This window comes from Amblyomma maculatum, chromosome 1 (assembly GCF_055883805.1).
Source record: "Amblyomma maculatum isolate TAMU_Amacu chromosome 1, ASM5588380v1, whole genome shotgun sequence".
NCBI lineage: Eukaryota > Metazoa > Arthropoda > Arachnida > Ixodida > Ixodidae > Amblyomma > Amblyomma maculatum.
In genome coordinates this window covers 498663875-498674812 of record NC_139344.1, presented here as the reverse complement: position 1 = coordinate 498674812, position 10938 = coordinate 498663875, and the positions used below count along the sequence as shown (strand labels likewise).

Genomic DNA, 10938 nt, shown 5'->3' with positions numbered 1-10938 from the left:
AATGGCTCCCCTCCCACGTTGGGATTGCAGGCAACGAAGCAGCAGACGAACTGGCCAAACGGGCGCATAACAGCAATGCCCCCGATTCTAACGCGATCACACGCTTTGATGTGGCGCGTCTAAGCATATTCTACAGGGCCAAACAGAAGCACCCTGATAGCCGTGTCGCCTCAGGCAATGCGCCACGGGTCCTGCATCACGCGGATTACGACGCCACTGAGCGATCGAGCATCCTCAAAATGCGAATTGGATGTGTTTGGACAGCAGAGCGCCTGAGCAGACTACGGGGAATCCGCTCCGCTCTGTGTCAGGATTGCGGAGCAGTGGAAACACTCTCGCATTTGCTATGTGAATGCCCCGCACTGGACGCACACAGGCGTACTCTTCAGGATGCCCTCGGCAAACTCGGGATGCCGTCGGCTTCCTCAAACGATCTCTTATTCCCTAAGGCATCGCGAGAAAAAACGCGACGCGTACACGGCTATGTCCTCAAATTCGCCGAGGACGCGCGCATTCTTGCGCGGCTGTAAAGCCATGTTTACCTTTTTTTTTATTTATTTTTTTAAATATATCCTACTGTTTTTTTTTTGTATTTTCTTCTCCGTCTTACTATTCTCTATACTACTCATCTATTTCCAACTGAAATGCACACCTTGTGCTTCTACCACGCGTCCCAACGCGTGCTCTAAGCCCGCTTTACGCCGGCTCCAGCATTCTGGCGACCTCCCTCGCCCCTCGGGGATTGGCGCTCTCAACGAGCCAATCAGCTCTTGCGCTCCCCATAGGTCCGCGCGCCGGCCGTTCGGCCGCCGGCTCTTTCGCACTTCGTGCGTACGCTGCTCGCACCAAAGCCGAACCTGCACTGGGCTCCGACTTGCCGGTAGTGGTTGTGCTTGTGCTGTGTCCTAGCCGCGGGGCACCCAGGATAGCCCTCTGTGTTCTGCGGACCTCGTCGCAGTGCTTCCGTTCTTCGGCCCCCGACTCTGCGGACTTGCTCGCGCGTCCTCCCCCCCTCCCAATCTTCCCGTACCCCATTCCCCTGGGCACCAAGAGTGCCGCCGCTAGCTCAGGCTGGCATACGTCGTGCCCAGTACCCCATCCCCCCTCATCATAGTAACCACCGACTGTCCGAGCGGAGTTCAGAGAGGGACCCCTCCGAGACATCGCAAGGTGCGTACGCAACTGTTCTTCTGTCGGCCTTTGTTCGCGCAGACCAGTGTGTACTCGAGTTCGTCTGCTCCGGGTCGTACCTGAGAGCGCAACTCGAGCCTGTCGATCGTGGGGTGGTGGTGGTGGTGACTATGATGATGGGGGATGGGGTACTGGGCACGACGTATGCCAGCCTGGATCCGAGACAGGCGTACCTTGCGGTGGTTGCCCACTCTCTCTCAAAGGAACCCTCTGGTCACTGCGAGAGAGATGTCACAGCACGCCCTTGCGTGCTTGCGGCGCGCACTCCGTGTCACTTCGTGCGCGCAGGGGAGCCTTGCTCCTCGCGCGCTCCCTTCACACGGTGACTGCGTATGTGTGTGTATGTGCGTTTGTATATATGTGTATGTATGTGCGTTTGTAAATATGTGTGTGTGTGTGTGCCGCTGGAGGATGGCGTTTCAATAAACGTCTCCTTTGTGAACTTGGAGGTTTGTGTCCTTGCAGCGAAGTGCTCTCCTCCCGGTGGTGGTTGAGTGCGCGCTTCAGTGTGCGCGTGGTGAAGGCTGATCGGGGCTTCGGCTCGCGCGACGCTCGAACCCGCGGTGGTTAGTCGCCTATGTCCACGTAGAAAACCACAAGTGTTTTATTTGTAAATCACACTGGGGTATTGCCTATTTGCCTCTGTCTCTATCGCAATGCCTTTGAAAATTTTCCTGTTGTTCTCTTTTAGTTGGAGCGACTGCTCCAACATATAACTTAAATATTCTCTTTGTAGAACTGCTTTCTGGTGTCTTTAGGACTGAATAGACTTTTTTTGAACACTTAGTGGCCTGTCAATGCAAGTACAGTATACAGATAGGCATGAAAGAAATAGGGTGACTAAAATGTCATATAAAATGACAAAAAAATGCAAACGTATTTCCTGTAGTAGGAGACGAAGGCAATGGTGTAATATTCTTCAATGTCTCTACTATTAATCAGACTATACATCTCTCTTAGTACTTGTAAAATTGACAATGTAATCTCTTTAATTTCATCACTCTAACTTAATCCCAAATGTCAATATGGAAAATCGTAGTACATTACATCTATGTAGTTATAATTTCTATTGGATTTCTTGTATTTTTATTTACTTTTTCTAAGAACTTCTTTGTAATAGAGCTTTAATGGGTGCACAAGGCGTGTTCCGCTAATATTACCACACGATTAAAACTAATTTCTGTCTTCTTTTGCTACATAACATGTAATTTATGTCGACGTTTGGAGCATAGCTTTGGCGCGCGTTGCTCGGTTTCGCGGCGTGGCGGCGTCGCTGTCATCGTAACCACTTCCGGGGGGGGGGGGGGGGGTACACTCAGCGGCGAACAATTGGGCTATCTGTTCGTTGCGCATCAACGCGCTGCCTTCCGCAACCAAACCGATAACTCAATTGCTCTCTTCATTTCTCTGAGCTTCTTTCATTATAGCCAACAACTTTTAGTGGAGTTTCTCTTGAAGGAAAGCCAGAACTTTTAATGGACTTGAAGGAATACAAGTGAAAAATTACAATTTTTTCATGTACTGCTACATATGTGTCTTGCTCGAAATATTTTTTTCAGTTTACCGAAAACGTGGAACAGCTGAAGAGCTGCGCTGAAATTTCTCATTAGGAAGTAACATAATCCTTGACAGAGGCAGAAACTATGTCAAATAATTTATAAATTCACATTGATGACATATGCGGTCGGGTCAGTGTATTGTGCCCCATCTACATAGGCCAGTCGCGTCTGCTTTCTTTGGCTCGAACTTCTCGGCCTGCCTTGTAGTGAGGAGGGTGCATATTTTTCTCATATCATAATGTTGTCCCGGATGTTTTGCTTTACTAGATGTGTCTTTCAATGGGTGGACCAATTGTTTGGGCTTTTAGTTTAGTGCTGCTAGAATTAACCTGCCTTTCTCTGTGTCAAACAGCATCAAATTATTCCAGTCCTCTAATTGAATACTTTTTTTCCGCAAGTGCGTACTTTGCGTTACACAAATCCTAATCGGGCGGTAGACACGGCCCCAGTCAGGTGCTACTCTATTTCAGGTTACAAAACTTGTTAGCGAATACGCGACTGTTCTTCCTGACGCAATTGTCCGGCACACATGTCAACAACTACCACTACAAGTCTCACCATTGCTGCGTGCAGCACTTGTATTCTTCGTCACACTTTCGGCTCTAGGGTAGTATATGAATTCATCTTATGCTACTTCCTTAGCCGCGCCCACAATTGTTCTCCCATCCCTCTTGCTGCCGGCTAAAGATCTGTGCAATTCGACAAAACGCACTGGTGAAATCATTGAAGAAAAGCTCGCCATAATGCCCTCGAAGCCCATTAATAAAAGGCAGCTTGATACCACGTGACAGCGTGGAGGCACACACTACCTCTGCGCGCCTATTGACAAATCCGCGGCACCCCGTGTACTCTGCACAGAACCCGGCAATCGGCGAAGTCCGATCCTTGTCGAGGCAGACAGTCGCTCACCCCCGCAATGGCTAACGCGAGAATAATATACAGACATCAAAACATTACCTACTTACTCATTCAGCGGGAAAACTGGGGAGATACGCGCTTTATCCTCACTTGGCTTGCAAATCTGACCACCTTCTTTCTGATTCGGTGGGTTGCGGCCGCTGCGCAAATACAGCTTTGGTCAGGGTGAATGGGGTAATCCGTGCGCACTGTGGTCTTGATGTGTGGCAGAAGGGTAATGCAGGAAAACACCACAGACCTACAACCATTGCTGAGCTTCGTGGTGTCTCCTAGTAGTGCATCATCCTCGTCAGTGGCATTGGGCTTTTAAAGGTTAACGTCGCAACACTGTCTTGACGATAACAGCCCAGCTCCCCAATAAGGCAGCACCCCTTTGAAAAATCCTGTATCTAATCATATATACAAAGGTAATTCTTCAAATATGTATCCGAGATTTCAGATGTAGATTTTCAAATCAAGCTGATTACAAACTGAAGGCGGACGACGTCGGCTCAATTCTGCTGCAGCTATTTACGGAATATTAAGTGATATAGCACTTCAAAGACATCTCCGGAAGAAGATGGGAATGTTAGACCTTGTACATATACTCTATAAATAGCCCACTAAGCTGAATCACATTGCAAAAGACAAGGAAGCCATTACAGCTCTAGAAGGAGAGAAAAATATATTACTTGGAAACCGCCAAGTACGAGAGAACAGAATACAGAAGTAGGAGCCGAGAGTAATGTAGCAGAACTAGCGAAATACAGAATAGAGAGCAGGGAGGGAGGGAGGGAAAAAAGCAGAGGAGAGAAGGAAGGAAAGAGTGGAGAGCAGGGAGGGAAAAAAGCAGAGGAGAGAGCAGGAGAGGGGAAAAAGCAGAGTAGAGAAGGAAGGAAAGAGTGGAGAGCAGGGAGGGAAAAAAGCAGAGGAGAGAGCAGGAGAGGGAAAAAAGCAGAGTAGAGAAGGAAGGAAAGAGTGGAGAGCAGGGAGGGAAAAAAGCAGAGGAGAGAGCAGGAGAGGGAAAAAAGCAGAATAGAGAAGGAAGGAAAGAGTGGAGAGCAGGGAGGGAGGGAAAAAAGCAGAATAGAGAAGGAAGGAAAGAGGGTGGAGAAAGTAGAGAGCAGGGAGGGAGAAGGGAAAAAAGCAGAGTAGAGAAGGAAGGAAAGAGGGTGGAGAAGAGAGCAGGGAGGGAGAAGGGAAAAAAGCAGAGTAGAGAAGGAAGGAAAGAGTGGAGAGCAGGGAGGGAAAAAAGCAGAGGAGAGAGCAGGAGAGGGAAAAAAGCAGAATAGAGAAGGAAGGAAAGAGTGGAGAGCAGGGAGGGAGGGAAAAAAGCAGAATAGAGAAGGAAGGAAAGAGGGTGGAGAAAGTAGAGAGCAGGGAGGGAGAAGGGAAAAAAAGCAGAGTAGAGAAGGAAGGAAAGAGGGTGGAGAAGAGAGCAGGGAGGGAGAAGGGAAAAAAGCAGAGTAGAGAAGGAAGGAAAGAGGGTGGAGAAGAGAGCAGGGAGGGAGGGGAAAAAGCAGAGGAGAGAAGGAAGGAAAGAGGGTGGAGAAAGTAGAGAGCAGGGAGGGAGAAGGGAAAAAAGCAGAGTAGAGAAGGAAGGAAAGAGGGTGGAGAAAGTAGAGAGCAGGGAAAAAAGCAGAGTAGAGAAGGAAGGAAAGAGGGTGGAGAAAGTAGAGAGCAGGGAAAAATGCAGAATAGAGAAGGAAGGAAAGAGGGTGGAGAAGAGAGCAGGGAGGGAGGGGAAAAAGCAGAGGAGAGAAGGAAGGAAAGAGGGTGGAGAAAGTAGAGAGCAGGGAGGGAGAAGGGAAAAAAGCAGAGTAGAGAAGGAAGGAAAGAGGGTGTAGAAGAGAGCAGGGAGGGAGAAGGGAAAAAAGCAGAGTAGAGAAGGAAGGAAAGAGGGTGTAGAAGAGAGCAGGGAGGGAGAAGGGAAAAAAGCAGAGTAGAGAAGGAAGGAAAGAGGGTGGAGAAAGTAGAGAGCAGGGAGGGAGAAGGGAAAAAAGCAGAGTAGAGAAGGAAGGAAAGAGGGTGGAGAAAGTAGAGAGCAGGGAAAAATGCAGAATAGAGAAGGAAGGAAAGAGGGTGGAGAAAGTAGAGAGCAGGGAGGGAGGGGAAAAAGCAGAGGAGAGAAGGAAGGAAAGAGGGTGGAGAAAGTAGAGAGCAGGGAGGGAGAAGGGAAAAAAGCAGAGTAGAGAAGGAAGGAAAGAGGGTGGAGAAAGTAGAGAGCAGGGAAAAATGCAGAATAGAGAAGGAAGGAAAGAGGGTGGAGAAAGTAGAGAGCAGGGAGGGAGGGGAAAAAGCAGAGGAGAGAAGGAAGGAAAGAGGGTGGAGAAAGTAGAGAGCAGGGAGGGAGAAGGGAAAAAAGCAGAGTAGAGAAGGAAGGAAAGAGGGTGTAGAAGAGAGCAGGGAGGGAGAAGGGAAAAAAGCAGAGTAGAGAAGGAAGGAAAGAGGGTGGAGAAAGTAGAGAGCAGGGAGGGAGAAGGGAAAAAAAGCAGAGAAGAGAGCAGGGAGGGAAGAAAGCAGAATAGAGAAGGAAGGAAAGAGGGTGGAGAAAGTAGAGAGCAGGGAGGGAGAAGGGGAAAAAGCAGAAGAGAGAAGGAAGGAAAGAGTGGAGAGCAGGGAGGGAGGGAAAAAAGCAGAGTAGAGAAGGAAGGAAGAGGGTGGAGAAAGTAGAGAGCAGGGAGGGAGAAGAGAAAAAAGCAGAGTAGAGAAGGAAGTGAAAGCAGGGAAAAGACGCAGAATTTGCGCAAATGCACCACATGGTATTGTAACTGCGCATCATTACAATACCATGTAGTACCGCAGCGAATACTAAACGTAACCAGTCCTCATGCGGTCTGGTATCGGAGACGTGCGTTTGCACGCAAGAAGTCTCCAACGCTCAGGATTCTGCGCGAACAGATACCTTTCCCGGCTAGCCTTATACACATGTGAACCCACAATGAAGCTAGCCCAACCCCGATTTAACCGCTGGTTACTTTCTCCACCTTATCTGGGTGGACCGCAGCCATGACCACAGTGGCAAAGCGCTTTTAATTTGTATAACAAAAATAAATAAATGCGCCAACATAAATCTTGACCACTGTTACAAAAAGAACAACACGTAGCGCTCTATTGTTAGTTTAATTATTGCAAATAAATTTTATCTGTTTACTTATTCTGCATTTCTTGTGCTAATTTGGATACTTTTTACATTGTTTGATACTGATGATGATATTTTCCATCTGTGAGGCATCCCTCGCTTCAATAGTTTCTTATAAACTTCATGCACTGCACAGGTTGCATGTTTGATTTCTAACTGACCCTATATATTTCTAACTAATTTAAGCTGTACAACATTGCAATTAAAGTATTCCACACCATATATTATTTTTATATTATTTCTATAGTGCCGCCATCTACAATAGGGCTTCGGAAAACACCTTTTGTGAACTCCATTTAAATGTTTTTTTCTCTCTTTTGAAATGTTTATTTGTCCGATGTCTGCTTTTTTCAATGAGTATTAGTTTTAGGAACTTTAATTTTTTTACTTTCATTGCCTGATTATTATGATGATGAATTGGGTGGACACAGTATCCGTACAGTATCCGGTCAGAGACCTGCCGGTCGCCACCGCGCGATCTTGGTAAGCTGCGCATGCGCGAGAAGAAGGTAGGCGAGGAGGAACTGTTTGTATTCTGGCGGATGTGACGTAATAAATTGCCTATTTTTGTTTTTTGTTTGCTTGTACTCCAGGTGCTTTTTTTTTTTTTTCTTTTCCTTTTCAATTTTGGCGCGCAGTGGCACAAGCAAGCGGTAGGCTTGTTCGCGCCGCGTTGTTTCAGATTGACCGGACTGGAATGTATTCTGCAAAATAGACTGGATGGCACCCATCCTTGCAAGTTTCTCCAGACTTTCGTAAGTACAGCGAAAATGCAGCGCAAAACACTTACGGCGGCACTCCGTACTTTCCTCGCCAATTTAGGAGAGCTCATGGCGCCGCTCTCCTCACGTTACAGCTTGTCTGGAAAGTTTTTCTGCATCGATGCGCTATTGCTAAGTGATCTTGCTGTGAGTCGGTCGCTTCGTGCGTGCTTCGATCGGTCGCCGGCGGCTCATTTTCGAGTGCGCCTCTGTTTTGCTCCCGAATAGCCCTGTCTTGGCAAAAGCAACCATTTCTATTTTTTTGTTTCAGTGTGTGCCGGAATAATCTTGCTGCACAGCGATTTTGGGATCTTGGCTACGTCGCAGCTTCTGCTCATGGGCTCTCCTGCACCATGAATGCCTTGTGCCTCATGAAAGGTGGGTACAAAATGTGCGCTGGCAAAAACAGGTTGCTCCACAAGAGCGCTACTATATGAAATAGAAGTTACCTTATTTATGAAGCTGGGGCCAGCACCGTCGCAGCCAAATCAGTAGAAAGGGGGGAGGGGGGGTGCCAATATCTGCCGGAATTTTCTAACCACTAGAAAGGACTAACCCGGCCATACGACTACATTTGTATAACATTTTAGCTAACCGTGATGATGTTAATGTTGACATTTTTGCATCAACTCTAGGTGAATTCAAATTCTGTTTCTAGTTATGACTGTATGTTGTCTTGTGTACCATACAAGGTAATTGCTGTTCATGGGCACGGTAAAAAAATAAGTTTTTCAATATTCACCAGCAAATCCACAGGGCTATTTCTTTGGCCATTATATAGATCGTTTTTGTATTCCTGACTAGAGCGGGTGAAATTGCTTCTTTCAGCACGTTACCAAAATAAATGCTGGTGCATATTTTCCAGCAGCTGTCAAATACAGTGAGAGGGCAAGATGAGCCAGTCTGTTCCATATGGAGTGCCCACGTAGGCCTGTCATGGTAGGAAATAGAATTGTATAATTGCTCGAAGAGCTTTCCAGTAGCAATGTTTTGATGGGCTAGCTGGCACACCACTGCAGTGTGGTTTGGCTGTGCGAACAGGCCAAGGAGGAAAGGAACGCGCATGGAAATGCCAAGTTTGTTTTATCATTTCTTCATCTCCGTGCTTCTTCGGTTTACACTGCCAAATCATATTCACGCTTTCCTATATGTTACTTTGCAGGCAGCAAATGCACTGCTTTTACTGATAGAACATTAAATGTGACAGCTACTAGCATTATACTTTCCTTCTGTGTTGCAGCGGGATCATTCATGTCTTACCTTTCCCAGGAGCCGGCATTTATTGCATTGTTCTGAAACAGGAATCCCTTGGAGGTGATTTGCATCTTTTGTCCATCATCTTGATTCCGTCTCCACATAGGTAATAGCCACTGCGGTGGCTCAGGATTGGGGTGCTCAATTGTTAAACCCAAGGACACAGAATGAAATCCTGGTTGCGGCAGTCCATTTACAATGGAGGCGAAAAGCAATGCCGTGAACTGTGCGATGTTGGCACACATTTAAAGACAAGGTTGTAGAACTTTCTGGAGGCCTTCACTAAAGCATGTATTTATGTCCCATTAATATGGAAACAGTCTCTCCGGGCAATGGACAGGGAGAAAATCCAATAATCCAATGAGGTCATTGAGAGCATACTTACCACGGTAGCAGAGGTGTATCCAGGTGCCTACTCTGTTGGGGGGGGGGGGGGGGGGGGCACAGCTAGTATTGCGACATATCTGTAGTGCTTCCTGATATATATTTTTTTACATAGTGGCCATGCAGACCAGTTGGTGCAAACCTAACTTGCTGGACATGGACATGGGAAGCCAAGGACATGGGAACTCAATACAAAGAAGTACATGGGACAACACTGTTTGGTCTGAGACCCATTTCCAAAGCATTTCACCCCAAAAGAGCCAAGCATCAGGTGAGGGGAAATCCTGTACCAGTTGGAAAACTGTTTGGTACCTGGCGGAACCTGGAATCGAACCTGGTACCTTCTGAATGCACAGCAGATATTGTTCCTTATATTTCTTTTTCTTGTGTTCCCGTGTCTTTGGCTGGTCCAATATGTTAGATATACCCCAAGAAAACAAAAATGACAAAATATTTTTGGTCAGTACATAATCTAATTGCCCACTGTTCTTTTAGTTTTCATATCATTGTTTGTCTATAAAATATATATCCATGAAATTTGTTGCCGCTTAACTAAATTTGTGTACAATATCACAATATCACCGATCTAGTTTTTTTTTTGTGTGTGTGTGTGTTCAGTAAAGACTATTAGTGTTAAAGAAACATTGTTCTACATGCATATTTGACAAGGCTAAGTTTCAGAAATAAAATTTTCAGACAGCTCGTCCCAGTGTATATAATTTTTTTATAAGAACATTGCGAGTACGCTGAGCACTGATGTCTTCTTGCAATGAAATTTTTTTTAGCTTGGTCAGTTCTTTCAAGACAAAACTTATTATCATTTAACCATAATCATCACGGATCTGGTGTGTGAATCGACCCTAAGCGCTCTGTAAAAAAAAGAAAGACGAAAATGTACTGCATACACCAGCGCATGAACAATCATTAAGCTTTTTTTAGATCTTCCAAGGCCACGTTGAACACCATTAGAGCGAGAACCCGAGCAAAGGCTACTACCCCACCAAGACATGATGGCCTTGTGACAGAATCTGCCTCGCATTCAGGAGGTACCAGTTTCGATCCTGGTGCCGGTGGGTACAAGATTGCTCCTGGCCTGATTCTCGGCTCTTCTGGGATAAGATGCTTGGGAAAGGTATTCTAGTTCACTCCAGGAAAAGGGTCATGAACCAAAATTCACAATTCGTTCCACCATTAGACAACCCTAAGTCCGCTTCGTGCAGCAGAAGCCCATCTGCAGTTCCTTTTTCCTCCTTTCCTAAGCCATGAGCCCTGGTAAGCCAAGCACCAGGCTGGGCCATAGCTGGTACACATTTGAGAAAATTGGGAGTGGAAGTCGAACCCACCACATTGCTGTAATGTGGAATGATGCTGAGATAAGGAAATAGTGAGCCATTCAAGAAAGACTACTGATTACTCACACTGTGGTTCATTAAAGGGATTTACTCAGGGGTGCAAGAGCTCAAATAACATTTGTAGCGATTTTTGGAGCAGCAAAATCTTCGTTTTAGAGCAGTAAAATTCATATTTGGATCAGCTCACAAGAAAAAAAAATTAATTCAAATTTTGGAGCTGTTAAACAGGGAAGAAATCTTACTTTCGGCACAAAAGAATGAAGAGGTGTGAATATCGGACTGTATGAATGTGATCCAAAGGAAATCTAGCAAGGGCCACCTATCACCGATGCTGCATGTATTTTTGTAAATAAGCTTTTTGTACTGCTAGGCATGCTATCACACACACACACACACAC

The 10938-nt window shown here is 46.2% G+C and overlaps 1 long non-coding RNA gene across 1 annotated transcript; it reads left to right on the top strand.

The window, feature by feature from the left end:
* Positions 1 to 842: 842 nt before the first annotated feature.
* Positions 843 to 9892, top strand: LOC146210299 (uncharacterized). The gene is made up of 3 exons (XR_014703520.1): positions 843 to 1170; positions 7822 to 7928; positions 9304 to 9892. It is a non-coding gene; the product is annotated as an uncharacterized LOC146210299 (long non-coding RNA).
* The last annotated feature ends 1046 nt before the right edge of the window (positions 9893 to 10938 follow it).